A 27,625-nucleotide genomic window follows, 5' to 3' on the forward strand; every position below is an offset into this window, starting at 1 on the left:
AAAAATCTAAAATACAATCAATAAATTTATTCTTTGTGAATGCATCCTTTCTATTTTGACCAGCTGCTGAATCAGTCTTTGTTTTAGGATGTATGGTCAGCAAAATGATATAATGGCATCTTCCTGCTTGGTTTGGAATCTGAACACAGTAGCACTTACAGAGCAGCTTAAGGGAAAAATACACTGGACATTTTTTCAAGTTGTTGTCTTTCTTTTAGAGAGGTCACAAACATGAAAAGCAAAGCCAGCTCAAACAAGTGTTCAGCTTGGATTGGGCAATGTACATCTATATATTTTTCTAATTGAAATTAGTCGCTAATGATTAAAAATGAATGGCAGCAATAGGGCTTTCTGAGCTGCACATACCCTTTGCTTTTAACACAGTCCTCACCTGTCCCTAATTACTTCCTAGCCCTGGGGTTCAGTGCCACACACCATTCCTCATCACACATGGGTGGCTTCTTTTGCTTTTAGAAAAAAAGGCAAGTGTTGTCCGGTACCCATGTTTCTATCAAAAATGGGTCAGAGGGCCCCAGGTTTTCAGAAAAATGGGTTCTTAACTCTGAAAGCAAACAGTAATCGCTTTACTCACCAATTATCAACACCTCCACCTGCAAAGCTTGCTGTTATCCTTCTCTTCACCTATGAAATTTCCACCTATTTCTCAAAGCCTGTCTCTACCAGGTCTGATTATATAACGTTGTCTCTCTGCACTGAATGGCATACTGTCTTTGTTATCTATTTGCTACCTAATCTGACTTATGAAATCCCATGCATTTTTTCCTAAACTGCCATTTAACATCCTTCATTGTTAGTTTTCTATTTATTTCTAATATCTCTCCAAGATAACTGATGTGATCTCAAGGGTAGGGTGTCTATCTCCTGCTTTGGGTTATCTCAGAGAGACTCAGGACTTTGTGGTCAGATGAGATATGAGTTTAAATCTCTCAGTTTCTCAGGGAGCCTGGGTGGCTCAGTCGGTTGAGTGTCTGCCTTCAGCTCAGGTCATGATCTCAGGGTCCTGGGATGGAGCCCCACCTCCTTGCTCAGCAGGGAGCCTGCTTCTCTTTCTGCCTCTCCACTCCCCGTGCTTGTGCTCTCTCTCTCTCTCTCTCTGTGAAATAAATATTTAAAAATAAATAAATAAATCTCTCAGTTTCTCTCTACTCAATAACTATCTGACATAGGGCACGTGGCTGAACCTCTTCTTCAGCCTCAGTCTTCTCATCCGTAAAATGGGAGTAATAACACCTAATTCTTGTTGAGAGGCTGTGATCTACAAAAAGCTTTACAAGTGCTGAGTATTATCAGTCCACTGCTTTAATACAGATCTATAGCTTTGTAGGCCTGGCAACTTTTTATTTAGGAAAGCAACAAGTGCTTCCTCAAGCATTGACTATGTGTGTGGCCTTGTACTGGGTGCAGGATAAAATCATGGTTAAAAAAAAAAACCAGACCACAGCCAGTGGGAGAGACAAATATTAGTGTATAATTACAAACCAGGATGAGGGCCTCAGTATATCATCAATCCAAGGTGATCTAGCCAGGCAAAATCAAGTAAACAATAAGAATGGGGGTAATAAGGGCGCCTGGGTGGCTCAGTTGGTTAAGTGGGGGCCTTCGGCTCAGGTCATGATCCCGGGGTCCTGGGATCGAGCCCTGCGTCAGGCTCCCTGCTCAGCTTCTCCCTCTCCCTCTGCCTGCCGCTCTGCCTACTTGTGCTCTCTCTGTCAAAAAAATAAAGACCTTAAAAAAAAAAAGAATGGGGGTAATAAATAACCTTTTGCACCTTGCATCCACACCTGCCCAGCCCATGCACCTGCACCCAGACCAGTCCATGCATCTCTACCCATCTCATACTCATTCATCCTCCCTCCCACATTCACCCACCCAGAGCTGCCATGCTACAAGTCGATAACTCTGCAAGCGTTCACCAAACTCCTACCGTGCCAAACACTGTAAGAGTCACCAAGGGCAGAGAGGAAAAATACCACACAGCCCTGCTTCGAGTGTGCTCACAATCTGACATAAGACACAGCCAGGCAGTGGCAGTCCCTCATTTTCACATCTCTTCCTGCTGGGGATTAATGGCCTTGAGGCTCAAGGAAACAGACACATCCTTGGCTGCTGCAAAGGCAGATCTTTCCCATTCCACCCTCTCCACCTAATGTCTGGCCCACTTGTTTTCCACGAGCCTTCTCAAATCCACTCTTAGAATGATGGAGCAGGATTCTCCAAGGGATTTGGGAGTGCCTCAAATGCTAGGCTGATATAAGCAAGTCCTGAGGAACAGAAGGGGGAACCATTACCCCAAAATACTTACTTCCCAACAGACTCACTTTGGAAGAGGTCATCAAGAGGACATGACCACCGGGTGACCCAGGAGCTCGACCTGGGCACTCAGAGGCTCCTCACCCCCTCTCCTGTCTTTGGAATGTCTGCTCTGTCCACCGTTCCCACAGTGGGAGCCATCTGGAAGGACACAGCCCTGGGAGAATAAGGGGTTGTTGAGCTCCCTCTGGACTGAATATATACCTAAACCCCATTAAGGCCGCTATGAAAACCTAAAGATTCTGGCAGGCAATACAGTATGGAGAGCTATTTAGCTTGCAGCAGCTCAGACAAAGCTCATATGTAAATTTCCTTGCCAATTAAACCTGCACCTACCAATCCGGAGTGACCTGTTTCCTGGGTCTCCTTGCCCTCCCGTACCCAGCTGGGCTTCAGATTATACCCGGAAACTCCCAGGGCTGCAGATCAACAACTCATAATCAAAATTATTACAAAATAGGCAATTGGTGGGACAGGGTCCACCTCCTGGCCGCCACCATGCCTCCTCCATGCAGCACGCTACGCTTTTCCTTTTTTCTCTTTTCCTCCCAGCCACTCATACTCCAGGGGCATTTTGTTGTTCCTATTTTACAGATGAGGAAATTGAGGTTCAGGAACACAACCAATAGGGTTTTCGATTGCCCGCTGTGTTACTTTAAGAGCCACCCATGTCTTGTCTCTGTCTGGGCTCAAGGCTGTCCAGGTGTCAGGGAGCCCAGCACAGGTGCCTTGGGTCCTTCCGACGGCGGCCACCGCTGGCTCCTGTTCATGCAGGTAAATGCAGCGCTCATTGGAGAGGGCTTTGCTTGAGGTGTGCGTCCCTCCAGGCCAGAAAATAGCTTCCTGGGTAGAGCAGACACTAGGGAATAAGAGAACTGTACCATGCAAAAACTTAAAGGTGGCTTTTTCCTTTTATGGTTTTACTAAGTATTGACAAAAGCCAAGACAGCGGGTCTCCACAATCCATTTGGATAGCCTGGTTATGTGAACAGCGACTTTGTTTCTACTCAAATATTTACATGTTTTTTAAGTCTCAACCATAAAAATGGGGGTTTTCTGCACCCTATGTTTCTTTTTTTTTTAAGATTTTATTTATTTATTTTGAGAGAGAGAGAATGACAGACAGAGAGCATGAGAGGAAGGAGGGTCAGAGGGAGAAGCAGACTCCCTGCCGAGCAGGGAGCCCGATGCGGGACTCGATCCCAGGACTCCAGGATCATGACCTGAGCCGAAGGCAGTCGCTTAACCAACTGAGCCACCCAGGCGCCCTGCACCCTATGTTTCTAACACCTAGGTAGAAGGATTAGTTTTCTAGTCACAAAGTAGCCATGCAAGGATGATCAAAGGCTGTAACTGGGGTATTTCAGCCAGCTGGAATCTCCCGGCCACCAAATGCATTCACTCAGTGTCCACAGAGGGAAGTAATGAAGAACACCCTTGGGCGTCAGGCAGAAATCAGGCCTGGGTCTGATTTCTGGTGCAGCCACTGATCAGTTTGTGAACTTATGCAGGTTAATGTTTTCTACGAGTCTTAGGTCCCCATTTTATGATGTTCTAATGAGCATTGTTCTACCTTTTGGATGGGGTTGTGGGGAGGAGTCTAGGCCATTGCTTCCCTGACTTCTGCTTTGGTAGTTGGGATAATTAATAGTGAATTTACACACACACACACACCCTTTTGGAAATGTACATGTGATAGAAAATGAATTGCCTCTTATAGGTCTCAGGAAGGCAACAGTGAAGCATTCATAAGCTTTGCAGTTTGTAACATTTCAAGCAGGTACTCTGAGCTGTTATTTAAGATAACTCATTAGGTTTAGCGTTCATCTTAACTGCCTACTTGTAAGCACTTTTGTTTTCCTTGCAGTTTGAAGAACTGGGTTTCATGACTGAGTATTACTCTTACTATAGACTTAATGGTTCCAAATTCTGAATGATTATCTTTTTTATCTTGACTACTTAAGGAAGTTTTTCCCCATGGATAAAACTAATATTGATTCAACCAATGCTTACTGAGGTCCTACTGGCAGGTGCGTTGCTGGGCACTAGGCAGATGGATGCCAAGAAAAGTGAAAAAGGGATTCTTCCCCCAAGGAGCTCATCATCTAGTTCTGGATGTCGGCCCCAGACCATCAGAGTCAGTATCATCTAGGGACTTGTTAGAAATGTAAATTCTCAGGCCCCACCCCAGACCCAATTACCTCAGAAACTCTGGGGTTGACCCCCAGCCATCTGTGTTTGAAAAAGTCTACTTCAAACAACTAGCATCATCATCAAATGTCAAAACAACAAATATGTTAGTTTATTAACTAAATCTCAAAGTTTCATTTATCTTTTGAGGAAACAGAGGCCCAGAGGCCAAAATCCACATGAGGTGGAGAAATTAAAACCATAACTCAGGTATCCCCCCACCCCACAGACACACACCCAACCCTACACACAGCCAATAACCTTTTTCTTTTCTGATGCTTTAATTCCTAAATCTTATGGGGAGCCCTAAGTATTTCCAACCTAAAGTGAAAACCTTCCTTTTTCAAAGAAAACAGAAAAACAGAAACTACTCTCTTTGAAAATAAGGACCACTAACAAAAATTTAAATCTGATCTATCAAAACCATCCACTAAACTAGCAGTAATTTCCCAAACCTTTAACACGTCCAAGTTCCATTTACAAGATACGAAAATTTGGAAGGCTGGGGGAGAGAAGTATAAAAATGCAATGAATAACATGATCAGAATAAAATCTGGAAAAATATATGGTATGTAGAAATGTCAACTGTGGTTCACCTTCCATGGAAGAATTACAAATGATCTTTTTTTTAATATATATTTTTCTGAGTTTTTCCCAATAGTTATATATTACTTTGGTAATCAAGAAAAAAAGTAAAACTGTTTTTTGAAATGTTACCTCCAAATCACTCAACATGAAGGTTTATTTTATAATTCCATTTCTCTCCATACAGCAGGATACTGTGTGTGTAGTAATTATTTATATCATGCCATATGTTACAATGAAGATGAAACTCAGTAAATATATTCCTTCCAGCTGGCACTAAAAATGAAGAGGTTAAGTGTTTCCTAGGTTCAAAGCACTATGAATTAAGATAAGCTAACTGTGAAGCTAAAGGAAACATTTATTGAAATCTCTGAGAGCATTCCTTTTGAAAAACGTTGATGTGACACACAGCTCCTTACTCATACCGCCCTGATGTTTAACCCCTGGCACAAAACAGAATGTTCAGCAATTCCTGGCAAAGTCTTAGGAGTTCAGGGGATAAAATGCATGGGAGAATATTAAAGAAATAAGAAACAGAATGATCCTACTTTCACATAAAATTCTGTCCCTGTGGACAAAAAGACATCCAAAATTACTGGCAAATTTCATTGTCCTCAATACCCTTTAAAAAATGTTTTTCTTTCTCAAGAAATGTTTGCTCATTTAAAAAATATCTATATTGGCTACTTTATTCAACGAGTCATAAGTAAATAGATAAATAAATAAGGACCATCTCATTTAAAGAGATTTTTCTGCCACAAAAGCACTGCTGTAATGTTTCACTTTATAAGACAAATTCATCGCTTGAAGAAAAACTAGCATTGTTTTACTGAAACTCTGAGCAAAATAAATGCAGTGAGTGTTGATTCAAGTCTCTTAAATGAGGCAGGGAAGTAAAGTTAACCAAGGTGATGACTACGGAAAAGGAAATTCTAGTGGCTACCTGTTTTACCAAAATACCTGACAACAGCTGATGTTTCTAGAATTTACAGACGCTTTCAGGAAAGAATGAGTTATGGGGGGGTATATATTATACCCCAACATTTGTAGTATCTAAGATCACCAGACTTATGCAACAATTTGCCTTGACAGTACTATCTGAGAACTCAGAAAGAACTTACTGTCTTGGGTTTGGCTGTTTTGCATGCAAACTTTCACTTACAGAGGTACATCTCCAAAGAGCCTCAAATTTCCCTCAGTCCTCTGCTTACTTTCTTTCACAGAGCAGTCTCACCCATTGCAAAATTAATAAATTAATAATAATAAATAATACAAAGAATGTACAACTCACAGAAAGTTTCTCCAACCCCCAGTTCCCATTCCATGTAATTACCCATCTGCCTATGAAAATTGATATATAGAAGCCTTGCTGTGAACATAATGAAGCTAAACCTACAAAACGGTCCCCTTTCAAACACTTTTTGACAGAACACACAAACTTGTGGCTCAGTCTGTAACTCCTACGGACACGTAGAAGCCTGGTCCTTATTCTTCCATCTCTCATCCCCTCTGCTGAGAAAAGGGTCCAATGTTGGGTTTTGCCCAATACTGCCTATTTTTGCAGTTTTACTTTGGGGCTGCTGAAAGGTATTGATTAGAAACTACCTGCAGATCCAGCTCCTAACCATTGATAAATGCTGAGGGAACAATCCCAAGCCAACGAGCCCCAAAATATCTTCAATTTGTAACACAGAAATACCACTCCTCTCATCAACAAATAACGTTCCTACTCCATCAAATTTAAGAAAAAATAAAATAAAACAGCAGCTTTCATTCTGAACAAAATTAAATTTTCTGGGTCACTTTTTTCTGTCTCACCCGGCCACGTTTACAGCCTGACGGTGACAGTAAACACGGTCTCTTCTCGCAGCCAGTTTAGTTGTCGCCCTCTGAGAGTGAATATCTTAACTGTTCGCTTTCCTGCAGCAGTTCCCAAAGAAGAGATCTCCCACCCACCCTGCCCTCCACACCTCACCACTCGCTTTCCTTGCCTCCAAACTGCAAAAGGGCGAGCTTCTTCAGAGAAAAAGTTAATGAACGTCTGCTTCTGGGGTAAAGGTGCCCCACTTGCGATCACAAAATCGGAAGACTGGAAGTACCTAAGAGCACGTACCCTCTGCTCACTGGACCCAGTGAGTGAGCGCTTCACACCCAGAAACCCAGAAACATGATTTATATGCAGACCTGCACCCATCCCACACAAGTCCGCACGCCAGCTTGCCTAACCACTTATGTAAGCTCGTGCCTCTACAGTCCCAAACTGCACACACACACATACACCCCGACACCTGTCACGCATCTGAAATGGACAGCATCCACACCCAGGAGATGAAATGAAATCGACACATATGAATTGGGGAGGGGGGCTACCGTTTTAAACACATCTTTTCCCCCATTTGTTTCTTGCCCGTTTTTGTCACAACTACAATTACCTTAGCAACCAAAGAATTGCACTGACTCCCCCTCCGGCTTCTGAATTTCTCCTAAAGCCAAGCTTGCGCCAGGTTCATGGTAAAACTAGAGAAGCCCAGGGAACGAGGGACCCGCAGCCTCTGTGGGGCGGAGGGCACGTCCAAGGCGGTCTCCCCGCGGCTCTCCAGCGACCCGCCTCGTCTTTGCGACTTGCTGCGGTGGCGAGCGCGGGGCTCAGCGAACGGAGAGCGAAGCCCGGGGCCGGCGAGGAGGCGCGGCGGGTCGCATGGTGCCTGGGCGCGGGGCGCTCGGGGTCTCCGGCGCTCGCCCCTCGCCCGCCTCGCCCGCCCCAGGCCTCCGGGCTCCGCGGAGGTCGGTCCGCCCCCTTCGGCGCCCGCCGGTTCCCGCAGCTGGGGGAAGCCGGAGCCGGAGCCGGATCCGGGCGGAGCTCTCGCCGCGAGCAGGGCCGGGCTCAGGAGCTGCCCCAACTCGCGAAGCCGCTCAGCTCCGCCGCTCGCGAACCGCCGCAGCGGCGCCCGCTGTCGGGTGTCGAGCAGAGCTGCAACCCCGCGCCGCGCGCACCTGGGCGCCGGCACCTGGGCCCCGAGCCGCACGGCGCGGGGCGGGGCCGGGGCGGGGCCGGGGCGGAGGCCGGGAGGGGCCGAGGCACCTGAGCGCGTCTCCCGGGCGCCGCCGCCCCGCTCACCTGCTCCCAGCGCCGCGAATGGTGCCGACTGTGATTGTGATTTGCTCCGGGAAGGGAAAGCCTAGAAATTCCTGGCACTTTAGCTGCCGCGGAGAAAACGGGCAGACTGGCTCAGCGATGCCGAGTCTCCTTTTGTCAGTCCCGAGAGCTGGCCGCGTCTGGAAACTTCAGTGGCGTCAGGGTTGTCTAAGGAATTCCTGGTCCGGAGTGGTTTGCCCGATAGCTTTGAATCGCTGACGTGTGGTGGCGCCCTCTAAATTAAAACAGGCCTCCGCGATCGTCAGGGATATTGTTACTAAACTCATCATTTTTATCGATCGATTCAACATTTACACAACATGCTGTATTTGGAATGTTTTATGATCATTCGCATCTGGAACACCACAAAAGAATTTTTAAGAAAAATTAACTCTGCAAATATTCTCGGGGAAAAAAGAAAATAGTTGAAGACAGAAAATGAGAAAGTGTAATTTGAACTGAGGACATCCTTTAACGTGGGATCTTTGAAATTGGATGTTTAGTTAAAAACTCAGGAAGGTGCAGGTGAAAACAGAACAAGATTGTTGGTGCTGGATGGTAACCATGGGATTGGTGTGCAATATCAATGTAACCAATATCAAGAAAAAATTCAAGATTTATTCTTGAATTGTATTGTGTTACCAGGAAAACAAAAACTTGAAATGAAAGGTTTCTAAGGATGGATGACCTGGGCTATCTTTATCCACGTGGGTCCAGAGGTTGAAATTTAAAGTCTCCTTCCCAACATACAGCTCCTTTCCCACCATCTATACTGATTAATGGATATATTCTTTAATCCAATAAACAATTAGCACCTGCCGTGTGTTAGACCCTCCGCTAAGCACTAGAAATCGATGAAATAAGTCCCTGCCCTCAGACCCTTCTGCCTAATGGGGACAGTAACACAAGCAGAGCAGATATATATATTACCTTGGGCTAAGTCACAAATGTGGTGCCACCAAAACCTGGAAGAAAACCTGCAACCTAAGGAAACCACACTTAACCTAGTTAATAAAATATAATTTCAATTGATGTCCCAGTTATTTCATTTATTAAAATTGAAATATAAAATTTTTCCTTCCCCAGGTTTAGCATTTGGCTTAAGCATCTTTGTGGAGCTGGCTGCAGCTGTTTGTAACACTTGGAGAATAGGCTGCTTACTGAGAGATGGGTGGTGATTGGGGCTCTTCCTCCTTGGGGAGCTCTGCATTTTTTAGACCAGCAACTTCTTGAGGGTCAGGCATGAGGGAACAACCATGTGGAAGTATGAGCAGTGAGCTCCAGGTGCATCTGAAGAAAGGCCTTACTGTGTATTTCCCTTGATACAGTAGCATCAAAAATAATAAAATGCTTTAGGATAAACCAAGGAGGTGAAAGATTCACACACTGACAGTTGCAACGCACTGATGAAAGAAGTTGAAGAAGACACAAATAAATGGAAAGATATCCCAGGTTCATGGATTGAAAGAATTAATATTGTAAAAATATTTATACTATCCAAAGCCATTTACAGATTCAACATAATTTCTGTCAAAATTCCAATGGCATTTTTCACAGAAGAATCCTAAAATGTATATGGTATCATAAAAGACCCCAAATAGTCAAAACAGTAAAGAGCAAGAAGAGTAAAGCTAAAGGCATCACGCAACCTGATTTCACAAAGCTATAGTAATCAAAACAGCATGGTATTAGCATAAAAAACAGACAAGTAGGCCAATGCAGAGCCCAGAAATAAGCCCACTCATATACAGTCAATGAATATTTGACAAGGGAGCCAAGAATATTCGGTGGGGAAAGGATAATCTCTTCAATAATGTATATTAGGAAAGCTGGATAGTCACGTGCAAAAGAATGAAAATGGACCCCTATCTTATACAACTCACAAAAATTAACTCCAAATGGATTAAAGACTTAAATGTAAGACCCCAAATGGTAAAACTACTAGCAAAAAACAGAGGAAGATCTCTTTCCCATTGGTCTTGGCAATAACTTTTTGGATATGACTCCAAAAACACAAGTAACAAAAGTAAAAATAAACAAGTGGGACTACATCAAACTAAATAGCTTCTGCATGGCAAAGGAAACAGCAAAATGAAAAGGCAATTTATGGAATGGGGAGAAAATATTTTCAAACCATCTAGCTGATGACGAGTTAATATCCAAAATGTATAAGAACTCATATAACTCAATAGAAAACAGTTTAAAAATGGGCAAAGGACTCGAATAGACATTTTTCCAAAGAAGACATACAGATGGCCAACAGGTACATGAAAATATGTTCAACATCACTAATCACTAATTTTAAGGAAATGCAAATTAAAACCACAATGAGATATCACTTCACACCTGTTAGAATGGTATTTTCAAAAAGACAAATGACAAGTATTTGCAAGGAAGTAGAGAAAAGGGAACCCTTGAGCACTGTTGATGGGAATGTAAATTGGTATAGCCACTATGGAAAACAGTACTGAGTTTCCTCAAAAAATTAAAAATAGAACTACCACATGATCCAGCAATTCCACTTCTGGATATATATCCAAAAAAAGTGAAAATACTAACTCAAAGATATATGCATCCCCATGTTCATTACAGCATTATCTACAATAACCAAGACATGGAAACAACCTGAGTGTCCATGGACACGTGAATGGATCACACGTGCACGCATACACACACACACAGGTACATTTATTATCAAAATTCCAATGGCATTTTTTCACAGAAATAGCCATTATTAGCCATACAAAAAAGAAGGAAATCCTACTACTTGCAACAATATGGATGGACCTTGAGGGCACTATGCTAAGTGAGATAAATCAGAGAAAGACACATACTGTATGAACTCAGTGTGGAATCTAAAAAAGTTGAACTCACAAAAATACAGAGTAGAATGGTAGTTACCAGGGGATGGGAGAAATGAGAAGATGTTGATCAAAGGGCATAAACCTAGTTATTAGATCTAATTAGTTGATCAAAGAGTATAAACCTAGTTATTAGATCTAGGGATCTAATGTACAGCATGGTGACCATAATTAACAATGCTGTATTATACTTGAAAGTTGTTAACAGAATAAGTTTTAATTGTTATGCACACAGAAAGTGGTAATTATGTGAGGGGATGGAAGTGTTAACTAACCTTACTGTGGTAATCACTTTGCAATATATACATGTATCAAATAATCACATACTACACCTTGAACTTCATGTTATATATCAGTAATATCTCAGTAAATCTAGGGGGAAAACATATATACAAAATCAGATATCTTATATTTACTTATATTGATATATTTTATGTATTATATGGGCTTTCTAATATGGGATATATAATTTCTTATATACATATGGAAAATATTTTATTTCATTATATTCAATTTCATATGAAATATTTAATTACATATATACATATATTTATATATAACATGCAGACATGTATACTATATATTTTATAATGTATATAATTATATGTAATTTTAATAAAAACACATTTATATTATAAATATAATTTATATATATATAAAATGATAAAAATAGCTAACTTCATAGAGACAGGCCATACTTTTTGCCACCATGTCTAGCAGATGGCTTACATACCAGGAATTGAGCAAACAAATAAATATATTAAGGATATAGGTAGGCAGTTTTCTCACTGTTGGAGAAGGGAATTACAGGTATAAAAAGAAGGAAGATTAGAGTAAACCCAGTGATGTGGCTTGAAATTAGAGGAGATGGTATGAAATGATTTTTAATTTACATAGATAAAAATATAGAAAAATATAAGTATAGGTATACATGTGTATATATGTTGATATGTTTCCTAGTTCTGTCCACCGAGAGGGTCTAAATCCAACAGTACCCCAGTAGCTATGAACACACCTAACACTCTGACTTTGATTTTTAAATACCATTCTCTACTAAAAGGACCTATGGCTCCATGATGGAGTGGGTGAAACTGGAATAATTTGTTGTGCAAGAAAATAAGAAGGTACTTAAAGAATTATGGAGATATGTCAAAAGAATATAGGAGCCTGAAGGGGTCTCCACTGGCCAAATCTAGGACAATTTAAGCATCAAAATAAATAATGACAGCAATAGGTCAATAAGTTGTAACCTTTGAGTAAAATAGAAATCAATGAGTCCATGCTGGTAGAAAGAAAAAAAAGGAGAAAGGAAAGCTCTACTAGTAGAATACAACTAATAGATGAAGAAAGAAAGAATTAGAAAATCACCATTTTACAACCATCATTGTAATTGATTCAAGCCAGAACCATCAATGGATGCTAAAATTTGTGAGTAAAAGTTTGATGAGGAACAAGATATTTACAGAGTCTCAATATATGTCCCCAAAAATGCTCACTAATTCTCATGAATATATCATTAATTATTAATTAATAAGCACAGCATATTTACCAATTAACATGACAGCTATAATACTTGGGAGATACCATCTTAATCAACCAGCAACAGTTCACATAAAAACTGGTAATGGAAAAAACCAACCTCATGTTGCCTCCTGACATAATACAGTGAGAAGAACACAGCAGTACTTCTACATAAATATGTAAGTCATGTGAGGAAGCATCAGACAAATGCAAATTGAGAGAAATTCAAGTAACTGGCATGTACTCTTCAAAAATGCCAAGGCTATGAAAGTAAAGATTGTTCCAGGCTAAAAGTCACTATAGAGACAAGACAACTAAATGCAACAGGTGATCTTTAATGGGATCCAAGACCTATAAATGATAATAATGGCATAATTGGTGAAATTTTAGTGGACTTTATTAAATTGGATCAATGTTATTTTCCTGATGTAAGATTGTACTGTGGTTATTTAGGAGTTTCCTTGTTTTTAGAGAATATACACTGATGTACGACAGGGTAAAGAGGCTGCACATCTGTAACTTACTCTCAGATGATTTAGAAATGTTAACAACTTGAAGAATATGAGGGAGCTCTTTGAACTATTTTTTGCAACTTTTTTATAATTTAAAATGATTTCAAAATGAAAGTTTAAAAAACATATCAAGGTATAATTGTTCTCCTTGCCAAAAAACAAAAACAAATAAAGAAACGAAACAACAACAAAAACCGCCTTCACTTTCAAAAGTGCTCACCTGGGTTTTCTTTAAGAATCAGCTGTTAGCTGTACTGCAAATATGATTTGATCTACTATTTTGTGAATATACACGATAATGTGATTCAGCTAATGTGATTCAGCTTGACATGTCATTCATTCACTCAGAAATTATTTATTAAGGGCATGCTGTGTACAGGATCTTTCCAAAAACTCCTCTAAAGTATAAAATGAAGTACATCTATAGGTAAACTCCTATCATTTGATTACTTCATTACCAAGAGAGTTGCAGGAAGTATGTAATAGAATTGATCGTGGTGTAGCTCTCAAACCAGGTGACAAATTGAACAGAATGAAAACAAGTTGGCAATTTAGTTGCAATGACTGCATCGGCAGGTGAAGGTGGGAAAACATGGCTAGTGTCAGTGCATTTGTGCAAGTGTGCATGGCAATGAATTTGGGGAGGATAAGGGCTTTGGCACTATGTGGCCAATTTCCCAGGACAGTGAATTTGTGCCAGTTGACTGCTGATGCTGCTTTTCTTAAGACCCCGTTTTCGTTTTCTCACTCTGTAGTGTAGTCTTTTTCTTTTCCTGAGAGTTAAGGGCTATTTTCTTTGCACTTTGACAATAAAAGGAAACAAGATTTGGGGCGCCTGGGTGGCTCAGTCATTAAGCGTCTGCTTTCTGCTCAGGTCATGATCCCAGGGTCCTGGGATCGAGCCCCGCATCAGGTTCCTGCTCCGTGGGAGGCCTACTTCTCCCTCTCCCCCTGCTTGTGTTCACTCTCTCGCTGTGTCTCTCTCTGTCAAATAAATAAATAAAATCTTTTAAAAAATAAATAAAAAATAAAAGGAAAGAAGATTCTAGGTAAATGTTGCCTCCTGTTCAGTCCTAAGAGAAAACGAATTTCCTGGTTAGGTGTTTTAGAAAAGGGTCTTTTCTCAAGGGATGACTTAAAGGCCATAGCATCTGTAACACTGGGTTATTTATGAAAACTTAGCAATAAAGATTCTAGAACCCCACTTCAGACCTCAGGTGAAATTTCTAGTGATGGGACCAGAGAATCTGCTTTTGAACAAAAATTTGCACTGGTTTGCAAACTAGCCTCTGTAAATGGAGGGCCAGAAGACTGAGAAAAGAGGCAGGCCACTCCAGATGGGTAGGTAACAATTTTAATAAGCAAGGGAACTTACATATGAAGCTTGTCTTGAGCAGCCACAAGATGAGTAGATCTCTGCACCCGCCTGCCAGAATCTTAAAGTTTCTGTAGAGGCCTCAGCAGGGTCCAGCCCACATAACCAGTCCAGATGGTCTCAACAACACATTATTCTCACAAGGCTGCATCCTGGAAATGGCTCCAAGTGCAGTAACAGTGGACAAAACATGCATTCTGAGGACAGGGGAGGGGGCGAGAAGCCTCTAGTTGCCTATATCTAGCTCGAGGGTCAACCAGTGGTCATGTCTTCTCAATTACCTCCCTCTGACAACTTGTGACTGACCCACAACCTGTGGGATGCTTCCTTCCTAGAATGCCCAGCATTTCTGTTACTACTAATTGCATAATCTCTTTCTCAGGAGAGGGCCGTGGCAAGCAAGCTGATTACAACATGAAGTGGATTTCGTAATGATAGTTTAGCACTTAATCTGCAGTTTTGAAAATCATGTGTCTGGGGATGGATGTGTTTATGTCATGGTGCTGGAACGGTAATGTCTGAAACTTAGAAGGAGTGTTAGGTCAGAATGGAATGTATATTTACAAAGCCCCAAGTGCTTAATAATCAGGAAGCAAGGATATGTGTATATATATAACACCAATACACATGGGAGAAAGTTTACATCAACAACAAGTTTTAAAAAACCTACACCAGCCCCAAAATAACCATGACACCCAATTGTTTGGGCCAAGCTTCTTCATCAGATCACCTCAGAGACACTATTTCGTATACCACAATCCAGATGTTGTGGTCAGAACTGTCACAGAATAGGCAGCTGCTTGTGTGATGTGACTTGAAATGTTTGACACGTCCCCTCAACCAAAAATATCTTTTCTTCACCCTCCCCCCAACACCCTCCTGCTAGGTGCTGGGATTCCCACAGTTCATCAAATTCAGTTATAGACATGTTTGTTTAGGACCATGGTAAATGGTCAGAGAGGTACTTCAACAAGAAGGATCCTTCATTGAGGCAAAATCTGTCAGTTACAAACTCTATCAAAAGCCACCTAAGGCCACAGGTAGCCCCCCAAAATAAGAACATTGAAGTTGAACACATAACAGCCTCTGTAAAACACAGCAAAGCTTTCTTCTTAAGGAAAACCGTATTTTAATCCATTGAGGCCATTCGCAGGTGTTTAAGGACCAGAGCTCAGCTCACATGGTATTCTCAGCCCTCTTCGGAATCTTGTTTGCCAACTCCTCATTGATATTCTGAAGAACACAGAAATGAAATTTGTTCCATTTGCCCAAACCAAAGCCTGGGCAGATAACCCTGTTCTCAAGACAACAGACCTGTATCCTCTGCTCAAAACGAACTTTCCTGCAGTGTCTTTTGTCCCTTTTCACACATCACCCAAGACCCAGTAGCAGTTTTCTCTTTAATCTGTAGAATATTTTATGACCCCAAAAAGTTCCTTCTTTCTCCTTTGTATCTAGCCACCTCCCTCCACCCCCGCTAGCCAGCCACGGATCTGTTTTCTGTCCCTATAGTTTTGCCTTTCCCATAATGTCATATAAACAAAATCATACAGTACACAGTCGTTTGTGTCAGGCTTCTTGGCATAATGCCTTTGAGATCCATCCACGATGGTACATGTAGCCTCAGTCCATTCACTTTTACTGCTGACTAGTGTTTTCATTGTATGGATATACCACATTTTGTTTACCCATCCGGCTGCGTTTTGATAAGTATCACGCCTCTAATATGCTCTTCTCCTGGGAGGCCATGACCCATTTCAAATTTACTGATCTATAGAATATACAAACAGACTCTGTAACAGACACTGTTTTATTGTCTACCAAACCCATTCCCTATGCCATCTCCATCCCTGACCCTTCTCTACTCTCTCCTTCTTTGCTGGCTTCCTCCACTTCTGGCAGCCATAACTAAGAGGACCTAGTCCCACTTCCACCAGAGTGGATCTTCATTAGACTAAACTATTCATGGTAGTTCTGCTTCTGTGGCCATGTTGGTAGAGTTATGACCAATGAGGTTTGATGGAAAATCTGCTTGGGGCTTCTGCAGTGCTCTGGGGGATCAGGGCTAGAGATGTGAAATAGGTGGAAGTTAAAGCCATGGAACTTAGAGAATTTTCCGTAGCAGTGACGGTGTCTGCAGAAAGCAAAACAGGTTCAAAATCGGAAACTCCTTCAAGCCTATAATTTGTGTTAATTACACGTACTCATACACACACACACACACACACACACATATCCTGATACAAGCCCATGGACCTTCCCCTCCCACTGAAAATCACTATCCTAGTCCTTCTTATGAGGCTTCCAGCTGGAGCATCAGGAACTAATGGATTTTAACCTGCATCTCAGCAAGATATAAGTGTGTCCATTAGATTTAATATACACACAAGCAAGTAGTTAGCATCTAAAATACCCTGACCAGAAATGCTATTCTAAGGGGGGGTGGTGCCCCAAGTTGATCTTCTCTCCATTTGCAAGAAAGAATTATAAGAAAGGTCTTTGAGTTATTTTCCATTAACTCAAAATGCCTTCTTATTCGTATTTCTCTCCATTCTGACCTCCTTACCCGAGGAAGTCTTTATTTCCTCCCTCGTTCCTGTAGTAGACGTCTGCTCCATCATGCACACTCAACCATCAGCCCTCCTCACCAGCACCCCCACCCCTTCAGTGTGGGGCTTTTCCTTCCATCCTCACCTTCCCCACCCTGTCGACATCACAACTCTCATTTATAAGGAACATGATTATTCTACAGCAAACTGGGAACATAACAGCAACCAAAGGTAATTCCTAAATTTTATGATCTAGATGATAATACGCTCAACTGTCCTGTGTATGTTAACCAGTAGCACGGATCAATCAGTACCCCAGGCTCCCCTTCTCCTCAGCGCTCGGGGCAAGAGATTGCAAAGACCTGGGTCTGAATTAACAGGTGTTATGGGTTTTCCTAAACCTAGCACAATTACTTTACCCTGTTCATGTGAGTGGGCTGCCTGTGTAATGTCTAGCTTTTCTATGTATTTTGAGTCCTGCTAATTTCACCAATGAAAAATATTTCTAATGTGCATTGTGCTAATTAACAAATCCTCTGGTGTTGATGGGATATAAAGATAACTGAAGCTGTGTTTAGTAAGCCCACCCCCTCACACATGTGGGCTTCAGATGAGAGTCTCTAGGAACTCCCTAACTATTCCTGGAGTAGGCACTCTTGACTAGGATATTTCAAATATTAAGTACTGCCTGCTTATCTGTTCATTAAACTTCACTAACACATGGACATCTTGTTGACATGCAGGTTAAAAACGCAGGTGCCTTACCTCCAAAGTTCTGTTGAATCAGAAACTCACAATAGAGCTAAAAATCACTGAGGTACTATGCTCTCAGGGTAATTCAGGTAATTCAGATACAGCTTAGGGTTTGAAAACTCCCACTGTAGAGAGGAAGAAGAGGAGGCCCTGTCCTGGCCCTTGCATGCACTCACTCTGTAAAAATCTGAACAGGTCAAGGGAAGAACCAGCTCTCATTCTTCTGCCCTTCCAAGGCTCAGACTATAGTAGAAGCCACGCAGAAGTTGGGAGCAACTCTGGAGGACTTATGAGCCACAGATGACAGACTCCACTCCTTTCCTTATCTGGAGTTCCCCAAGCTTCTCCAGGCGCATAAACCACAAAGGAAATGGGTCCTTGTCTCTTTCCTATTTACCCCAGCACTGGGGCGGGTCATAGTTTGGTTACGAACATCCTTTTTTGGGGAAAAGAAAAATTATTCTCTAACCAAGAAGAGGAGAAGAATTTGAATAAATGTAACTGCTTAGAATCCACAGCTGTCCTGTACCTCAGGTGGGTTTCAAACAAACCTTTATCACAGTAACTCAACCCCCTTCCCACTTACCATATATTTGCCTTTCACTTAAATATATCTTAAAATGCAGTAAAATCGTATTATCCCTAAAAAATAGAACAACTGACTAAAATGAAGACTAAAAACTAATCCCCAGAGGAAATTATTAGAGTGCTTAGTTTTGAGATGATAGGTTAATAGAATTACATACCAGGAATGAGAACTATTTCATGTAATGGAAAAAGATCGAGGTTTAAGAAAATATACACACATAAATATTTATACCGAGAGAGTATTTTTAAGTAGATTTTTTTTAATTACTATATCTACTCAAATGGGAACACAAAATTATTTTAGGGTAAACCAGATCTTTGTATCTTTCCTTGCAATTAAAAAGTAAAATATTTCAGCAGTAAAATCCCATCCCAATAAACTATGCATTCTCTTTCTCTTGGGAGGACTCTAAAATTGGGCAAAATTAAGAGAAGGAATCTATTAGCTCATCCTTTCATGGGATCAGGGTTCAGCATGTGATCTAGTGTAGCAAGGGGGAAACAAGCCTGTCGATGGTGAGTAGAGCCTCATCCTTTAATTGCCGTGCTGGTAAACATAAGTGTTCTCCAAATGGGATAAACCCAAGCTGAAAAATCTTACGAACCACAGTATAAAACGTTCAATTAAAGCATTTTTCAAGTTGGCCTAAGAGGAGAGAGGCTAGAACTGACAAGAAAGCACCTGACATTGGAAGTCCTACATGATAGCATTTGCAGTGAGCCTGCAGCATATTTTGCAGATAAGGAAACAGGCCCAGAGAGAACCATGAAGAATTACAGCTGGAACAGACTCGGTTCTCCTTGTCCCTGCCCTGCTTTCTTTCTGATGGCGCCGTTCAAAGTTTTTGCTGTTGTTTGTGTTGCTTTTTTAGCTGAAAAACACTGAGGACTCACATAATAATAGAAGGAGCAGCTGGGCCACATGGGGGGCTGCTGCCCAGGCCATGACTTCTACTGACATTGACAGCTCCCAGGGTCACAGGTAGAAGCCACTGTGCTTCCCATCGCCCCCAATTCCCTGTTGCTTGACCTTGGAGAAGTCTAATAATTCAGTACTTCTGTCCCCGTTTGTAAACAGTGGTGGTGAAAATCTTTTCCCGGCCAAGCTGCTATAATGTATACTTTTAAAAGCAGCCGCAGAAGAGGGTGTGTGGCAACAGCCTGGCACCCTGTGATGAGGTCTGTCACAGGGACTACATGACCCCAACAGCCCAGGGGTGCTCTGACAGCATGAGGGCCCATGTGCCCACCACCCCACATTTCCACACAACAAAGCTGGTAGGACAATCCTGTAAGTTAAGTGTCTAAGGCCATTGGCTACACCCAAGATAGTTTCAATACCAGAAGCATTGGTAATTAGCTCTGAACTACTTGAAGATTCACCCTGGCTCAGGATGTTAAGCCTGACCCAGGGGTGTGTCACCCAACATAATGACCTATGGCATCCTATTTCTGGATCTGCTGGAACCTGACGCTGGGCTTTCTTGCCACCTGTTTTCACCATTCTCCCGCCTAGAGGGGACGACTAAATGCGAGTTTCCACAGCGTAATCCTCTGCACGCTCTGAAGGCATGAGTTCTCAAATGGTACCCACCCCCCCCCCAAAAAAAATAAGCTGGGATGCTTCTTGAAATGCCTGTCCCCAGGTTGTGCACTCAGAGGTTCTGATTCAGTGACTTTTGTGGGTGTCCTAGGAATGTGCATTTTAACAAACAGCGTGACCATGGGTCACTGGTCCTCCACTCTTCACCCTGCAAGCTGACCCAAGACACAGACCTGCTAGCCTCCTGACCCGGCCAGCAGGTACCTCCATGGCCATTCTGCCAGGTCTGCCTGGGCCTCTGATGCCTTAATTGTCCAGTTCCTTCAGGTGCCTGCTCTGCCACGTCCCTCAGAGACCCCTCACCACAGCGGGCTGCATCTGAACGCGTGTGGGCTTGTTACCAGAGAACCGGTTTCAAACTCAGGTCCGGCTGCTCCCCGCTCCAAAATCAATACTCAAGAGACAGGTGATGGTGGGAAAGGAAAGTTTGCTTTCTTCAAGAAGCTGGCAACCTGGGAAGATGGCGGACTACCGTCTCGAAGACCTTCTTCCCTGTCCCAGGAAAGGCAGAGGGTTTTAAAGAGAAAGGCATGGGCGCAGGAAGGGGGGGCTGCGTGCAGGAGCAGCAGGTGCCCAGGTGGTTAGTCCTCTGTCGGCATGACCCTGAACAGACGTGCTGGCATCAGGGCAGCTGTTTTTTAATGGAGTCAGGCCTTACCTTCTAGGAAAGTTGCATCCTTCATGCCTCAAGGCCAGGGGTCTGCAAATCTCAAAGAAAATTAAGTTAGTTCTGCTACATATTAGGGACTTAGGTCAGCAAGCAAGGAGTGCATAAGCTGGAAGCAAGTTAACCCTTAAGACCGGCCGGAGCGCTATTAGAGGCTCAGCCCTGGGGGAATTCCGAAAACATCATTGTCTCCCAGGCTAATTTTCTTCCCAGTGCTCAAAACACAGAGAATTCATGCCCCCCTCCTTTCTTGAGCAATACAACTTATTCGCCTTGAGGAGCCTAGACTTATAAAACACATAGGCCCGTTTACTCACATTCCTTGAGGGCAGCTTCTTCCCCGGCCACTCCATCGGCAGTGCCCTTTAGGTCGCTGCTAATGGAAAACTCAGCCAGCAAGAAAGGGAGTTCTTGGCCCATGTCACCGGAAGGTCCAGAGCCAGGTCAGGCCTCAGGCCTGGCCTAATTCCCTTTCTTCCCATCTGCTTTTGTTTTGTTTTCGGTGCCTCTACTTGACCTTGCACGGCGTGAGCAGCACTCAACTCACGCCCACGCACCAGGGAAGGCGACGGCACGTGTCCGCTGTGGCATTCCAAGCAACAAAATCTTAGGACTCATCCTGATTGGACTATGTCCATCACGTGCCTGCCCCTCAACCAATGATGGCAGACGTGCTGACTGACCGATCCCACCCTGACGCCGGGGGTGGCATCAGATTCCCCCAATAGCACAGGCTCTCCGGGGTGGCTGGACCCCGGCTCCTATGAGAGTGGAGGAGGGGAGGAGTCGGGGGCGGGGTAGTCTCCTAACGATGGCCGAAACCCGTGCTGCTGGTTCACGGTGCACCCAGGGGATTCCCTGGTATCTCTCTGACTAAAAGCCGCCGAAACCAGGTACAAAACAAGTCTTGGAGGCAAGTCCTCTACACGTGAATACAGGTGAAGGCCCCGTGAGGGGTGATAGAAGGGCAGGGCTTCCATCAAATGAGGAAAGGGTTTACCTGACACACACATTTCTCTCCTCTACTATCTCCTCCGAGTTGAATCTCCAAGTTTTCCCCAGATAAAAGTCGCTTCACATTTAATTGCTCCTTTTCCTTAAGTAAGTTTGTATCGATTTAAAAATCTGACAGGTATCTACTCTTAAAGGCGTGGTGCCTGTTTTCTTTGTAAGCATAAAAATATGCTCAAGCAGAAGAACAAATGGAAGTGAAACATTTTTAACCATGAAAACAGTAGTGCGGATGTCTAGATTCTTTTCTGTGAAGACATTGGTATCACACTGTTTTTTAAAACAAAGAACACCTGTTTTATGATTGAGGCATTTAGGACCCAGGGACAAAAAGAATTGATTCTTTTAAGAGAAACCAACTGGCAAAATGAAAGAAACACCTGTGAGCTAGGAGGAACCTGAGTGAGTGAAGGCTCAAAGGCAAGATAAAAGAAAAAAATATCAGTTAGGGTTCCCAGTGCGGAAAGCTCACCAGCGTCCATGAAAGATCTCCAAGAAGAGACAAGAAATGTGACACCTGGAGTTGGTCCTTGGTGTAGGTTTCCTTAAATCCATCCCACCCCAGCCCAGGTAGGAGGTAGCCCGTGAGCATTGCCACAACCCTGTTCCCATTACCAGCGACTGACTTAGGGAAGGATGAATATGGGCTGTGGCTTACAAAGAACCTCTCCTCGCTTCTCTGAAGAGACACAGGAATGGACAATCCCTCTTCTCCCACTGAGCATTGTCTCTTTGGGATGTGGTGCCTAGAACTTGGCAGTCAGCTGGCCTGAGGACCAAACCCACCCACCGGAGAAAGCAGGATGGGACAGCCTCAGAGAAGCAAAGCCAGGGCATGGGTGCCACCTGAAGCCTGCCCTATTTCTGTTCTTCCTCTTACACAAGGTAATAAACTTCCCTATATTGAGCCAGCAGGAGTCAGGACTTTGAATTACTTGCAGCAGAAAGCTTTCTTACACAGTGGGGTTTGGGTGACCATGAGTTCTAACAGTTAAATTCAAGCAGGTAAACTTGACAATCCATTTTAATTATTGGCCGAGGATGTTTGGGGCTGCAAATGACAGAATGCATGACGAACAGGCTTTAACCAATAAGGATACTTCTTGATCTCACCTAACAAGAAATAAGTAGGTAGGTACTACCAGGCTATCCATCTAGTTAGACTCCAAATCTGTCATCCTCCGATAGCAATGTCAAAAAGCAGGTAGGGAGACATGGAATTATTTTTTTCATGTCTCCGCTTTGTTCAACAAAGAAAATTGCTGAAGCCCCTTAGCACGCTTCCTCTTAAGTCTCATTGGCCAGAACTGGGCAGATTACATGGCCACCCTCCCTTTACGGAAGTACGTGGTGGTAGCTTCCAGAATCTCATGGAGATGGCTCTGCCAGGTAGGAGGATATGGGAGGAGAATGACTTCTGGGTAGGGGGCTCTGTCTCTTAGCTGAATCCCCCAGCCCAACTCCTTCAACCCAAGTTCTCCTAAGGAAAAATTTCATACTCTCCCAGCAGAAAATGTATAATAATGTATCAGGTTAGTTCCAAATATTATATATTTAATGAATAGCTGGATATCAAATTCTTAGAAACACCTGTGAGCTGTTCATTGTGTGATATGCCAACAGCAGAGAGAGCAGGCAAGGAAGAAGCTCTCGCTGTGCTGGTAAATCATTACAAAACTGTCTTTCCGTGCAGAAAGTTAGTGGAGGTAGCCTGTGTCCTCCTATAGGAGAATCACACTTGTTCAAAGTCCTTGGCTTGTTAAAAGGGTCATTAGACAACAATTTGATCCTTGAAGTATTTAAAACTATGCCTGGATTTTATTTTATCTTCACAGTTTCTTACACTGTTCTTTTTTTCCTGCCCCAATACTAAGACCTTTCCAGGGATGTCTGGGCTCTGGTCCAAGACATTTTCTACGAATATATATTTTATAGAAACAGTAAAGAGGAAAAGGAAAGTAATAATTCAATATCTATTATATGCCAGACACTGTATGTGGTACTTGCCCCGTTTTGATTCCATTCAAGGAACAGACGAGGCAGTCTAGTAGAAAGGATACAGGCTAGCTGTGTGTCCACACACAAATCTCTTCACCTTGCTAACATCCTGTTTTCTTATCCCTAAAATAGGGATATTAATAGTCACGACCTCATAGCATTGCTAGAAGAACTAAATGAGATTATCCAAGCACAGTGCTCAGCAGGTAGTGAGTGCTCTAAGTACAGTCGACACCCCTGTGAGGTGGGGATCACTACCTCCGGTGGTGAGCTGTACCCAGGGGTTTATGAGAATTGATTTTTAGATTTGCAAGCTAGCTGTGAAACGGTCGTTAGCTTGAATGTGAATATTTACACCACAGAAATCAGCAAGTGCTACAAAGCCGAGCTTTTCTTCTTCCTGGAGAGCCAGTTGTAAAACATGTATACCACTGATTTGTGCCATTTGATAAATGAGATTCAGAGAGTTTAATTTACCCAAGATTACACAGCAAGTAAAGGGCAGAAATGGGATGTGACCTTAGTTCTCTATCACTTCAAACCTGACCTCTTCTCTTTTGCAAGTACAAATGTAAAATATTGTGCAATTTTCACAGCCCATCATTCTTTCATTTTGGAGCTATTTACTAAGCACACATGTATGTGAGAACTCTGTTCTAGGAACTGCAGGGTCCACAGACATTCACTACCCTCAGAGGGCACTCATCATCACATTACAACCAAACCTTCAAATAATTTTCATTCAGTCCACTTGTCCACCACTGCACTAGATTAAGTGTTACTACCCAAGGACTCTCTCCACTGGAGAGTTGGATGAAATGGTGAACCTGGTGAAGTGTCTTGGGGCAGGCTCCACTTCCCCCTGACTGCAGCCCTACTGCGGGGGGCATCTCTTTCCCCCTTCCAACATGTCCAGGTTGGAGTGTAGGCAGATCATTTAAAAAACCTGCTTGCCATATGGTAAGATATGACCCTCCTTGGATTTTTTCTGTTTTCAGAGAATAATCTTCACGCGAAAAAAGCCTGTGTGATGAGCTAAGCTGGTCATGAATCACCTGTGGGCCATCACAAACCAGGTGCTTATTTCCCTTCCTTCCTGCTTCTCCCCCCAAACGGAGCACAGCTTTTGATGTTTCCCAAGCTTTGGTCATTCTAATACTGTCTTTCTATTTTTTCCATACTCTCTCACCTGTTTCTTTTAATAAGTACTTTTTCTTTAAATTGGCTTACTTTTTTCCCCTCAAATTTACTTTAAAAGAAAATGTTGTGCCAAAATGCCTTAAATAGAAAAGTGTAATGACTTGCCAAAGATAATGAGAGGCATCAAATAAACATGGAAATATTAAAATAGAAGAATATTCATATGTTTAAGTCCAACCATCTTCTTACAGGGCACCATTAGGACATTTATTCCACCCTAAAAACATTGCTCTAAGAGGTGGGCTTTTCTCTCCTCCCAGGAGCTGAGTTAGCATTTAAAATACCTGACCAGAAGTGCTATTCTAAGAGTGGTTGCCCCAACTTGATCTTCTCTCCATTCGCAAGAAAGAATTATAAGAAAGGTCTTTGAGTTCTTTTCCATTAACTCAAAATGCCTTCTTATTTCTATTTCTCTCCATTCTGACCTCCTTTCCCGAGGAAGTCTTTATTTCCTCCCTTGTTCTCTGCATAGACCTCCACTCCATCATGCACACTCAACCATCAGCCCTCCTCACCAGCGCCCCCCTTCAGTGCTTCAGTGTGGGGCTTTTCCTTCCATCCTCACCTTCCCCACCCTGTTGACATCACAACTCTCCTCATTTATAAGGAACACGATTATTCCACAGCAAACTGGGAACATAACAGCAACCAAAGGTAATTCCTAAAGGTCTGGATAACAATGCTGCTGAGTTATCTTGGGTATGTCTTTATATGTCTTGGGTATGGGTACCTCAGTCTCCCTTTCTCCTCAGCACTAGGGGCCTCAGATTGCAAAGACCTGGGTCTTAATTAACAGGTGTTATGGGTTTTCCTAAACCTAGGACAACTAGCTTACCCTGTTCATGCCAGGGTGGGCTACCTGTGTGTTGGGAACGTCATTAAAAAAAAAAAAAAAACAAGACCGGGGCACCTGGGTGGCTCAGTCGGTTGGGCGTTTGCCTTCAGCTTGGTTGTGATCCCAGGGTCCTGGGATTGAGCCCCACATTGGGCTCCCTGCTCGGCAGGGATCCTGCTTCTCCCTCTGCCTCTGCCTGCAGCTCCCCCTGCTTATGCTCTCTCTCTCTGTGTCAAATAAATAAAATCTTAAAAAAAAAAAAAAAAGGGGGCGCCTGGGTGGCTCAGTCATTAAGCGTCTGCCTTCGGCTCAGGTCATGATCCCAGCGTCCTGGGATCGAGCCCCGCATCGGGCTCCCTGCTCCGCGGGAAGCCTGCTTCTCCCTCTCCCACTCCCCCTACTTGTGTTCCCTCTCTCGCTGTGTCTCTCTCTGTCAAATAAATAAATAAATAAAATCTTTAAAAAAAATAAAAAATAAAAAAAAAAAGACCACCAACTGCTCCGTGAGCTAGACCCAGGCACTTGGAGGTCTCTCCCTCCTTCCCCTGTCCTGGGAATATGCATTCTGCTTGCCTTTCCCACTCCCAAAGGCTACTTCAAGGACATAGCCTTGAGGTAGTGATATGGTGTTGAGGATACCTGCACAGTATATGTGACTGAACCCAGTAACTGAACCCTCTTTATAAAGTTTTAAGCTTTGGCAGGCAGGTGCAGGGATCCATTCGTCTTGCTGCCGCCCAAGACATAAATTCCCTTTGTTATTATTAAAATTGCCACCCCCAACCTGGAGTGGCCCCCCTCTTTCTTCCATCTCTCCCTGCCTTTTGAGTACAGAGGCCAGTTTCAGATTATACCAGAAAAATTCCTGAGAGGGTTGCAAACCAACACAGTGTAATAGTTCTAGCCTACATATATGTCTTAGACTTCACTCATTTCACCAGTGAAAAACAGGATTTTTTTTTATTCTTATGTTAATCCCCATACATTACATCATTAGTTCTAGATGAAGTGTTCCATGATTCATTGTTTGTGCATAACACCCAGTGCTCCATGCAGAACGTGCCCTCCTCAATACCCACCACCCGGCCAACCCATCCTCCCACCCCCCTCCCCTCTAGAACCCCCAGCCTGTTTTTCAGAGTCCATCGTCTCTCATGGTTCGAAAAACAGGATTTTTATGTGATCCAAAGGGAATCTTAATTTTGACTGAAGATGGATGTTTTGCCCACCCTAGCAAGTGGGAATAGAAAAGTGATTTTACAAGATTTAGAAAAAAACAAAGAGACATAAGGTCTGGTGAATTGGTGTGTTGCAGAGCAAATACCTTTTGTCTCCTAGAAATGAAGCCACCTTGGCCAAAGGACAAGCAGTGATATTGGCAATTCTGCAGAGAAATGTCTCCTGCACGTTCTGCCTCATTGCAGAGGAGCCGCATTCTCTGCCTATTTACAAGCTAAATGTGCTGATGACTCTGCTTTTTTACACCTTGAACTTCCCTGAAAACATAAATATTTACATTTGTGAAGACATTTAGAAAGTGCTTTCACGTATTTCTTTTCCTCAAGACTTCAAATCAAGCCAGAGCAGGCAATACATCTTAGGGACTAAGAGACAGCTCAGAAATGATGGGAAGTCAAACAAGGTCATAGCAACAGAGCTAGTAAAAGAACTCAGGTGTCATTGCTCCATAACCTGTCACTTTGTCATGCAGGCCCCACGGGATACAGTTCCAGAGGAAATCCATGTTTCCCCAGATTGCATCTTTCCCTCTGGGTTCCCTCTCTGAGAAGGGCACCACTACCCAGTCACCAAGCTGGCAACCTTGACATCTTCCTAGACACCTCCCACCCTCATCCACATCCTTCATACTACCTCTCAAAGCTGTTCCTCTCTTTCTCCCCACCGCTGCC

The 27,625-nt window shown here is 43.0% G+C and overlaps 1 protein-coding gene and 1 long non-coding RNA gene across 6 annotated transcripts in view; both read right to left on the minus strand.

The window, feature by feature from the left end:
* The window catches only part of RGS6 (regulator of G protein signaling 6), a 491,338-nt gene extending 483,397 nt beyond the window's left edge, over nt 1-7,941 (minus strand). The window contains exon 1 of the mRNA XM_081830314.1: nt 7,539-7,941. The gene's annotated coding sequence lies outside the window, so the exon portion shown is untranslated. The remainder of the gene's footprint in view (nt 1-7,538) is intronic.
* Nucleotides 7,942-13,452: 5,511 nt separating this feature from the next.
* Nucleotides 13,453-27,625, minus strand: part of LOC145723395 (uncharacterized) — a 38,077-nt gene continuing 23,904 nt past the window's right edge. For 2 of the 5 annotated variants that reach the window (XR_014148379.1, XR_014148382.1), the window contains one exon: nt 20,415-20,704. This is a non-coding gene — a long non-coding RNA (uncharacterized LOC145723395). Of the gene's footprint in view, nt 14,117-14,164; nt 15,745-20,177; nt 20,713-27,625 lie in introns of those variants that run through there. The other 3 variants (XR_014148383.1, XR_014148380.1, XR_014148381.1) reach the window with 3 other exon arrangements.

This window comes from Leptonychotes weddellii, chromosome 9 (assembly GCF_054177405.1).
Source record: "Leptonychotes weddellii isolate Sample4059 chromosome 9, ASM5417740v2, whole genome shotgun sequence".
Lineage (NCBI taxonomy): Eukaryota > Metazoa > Chordata > Mammalia > Carnivora > Phocidae > Leptonychotes > Leptonychotes weddellii.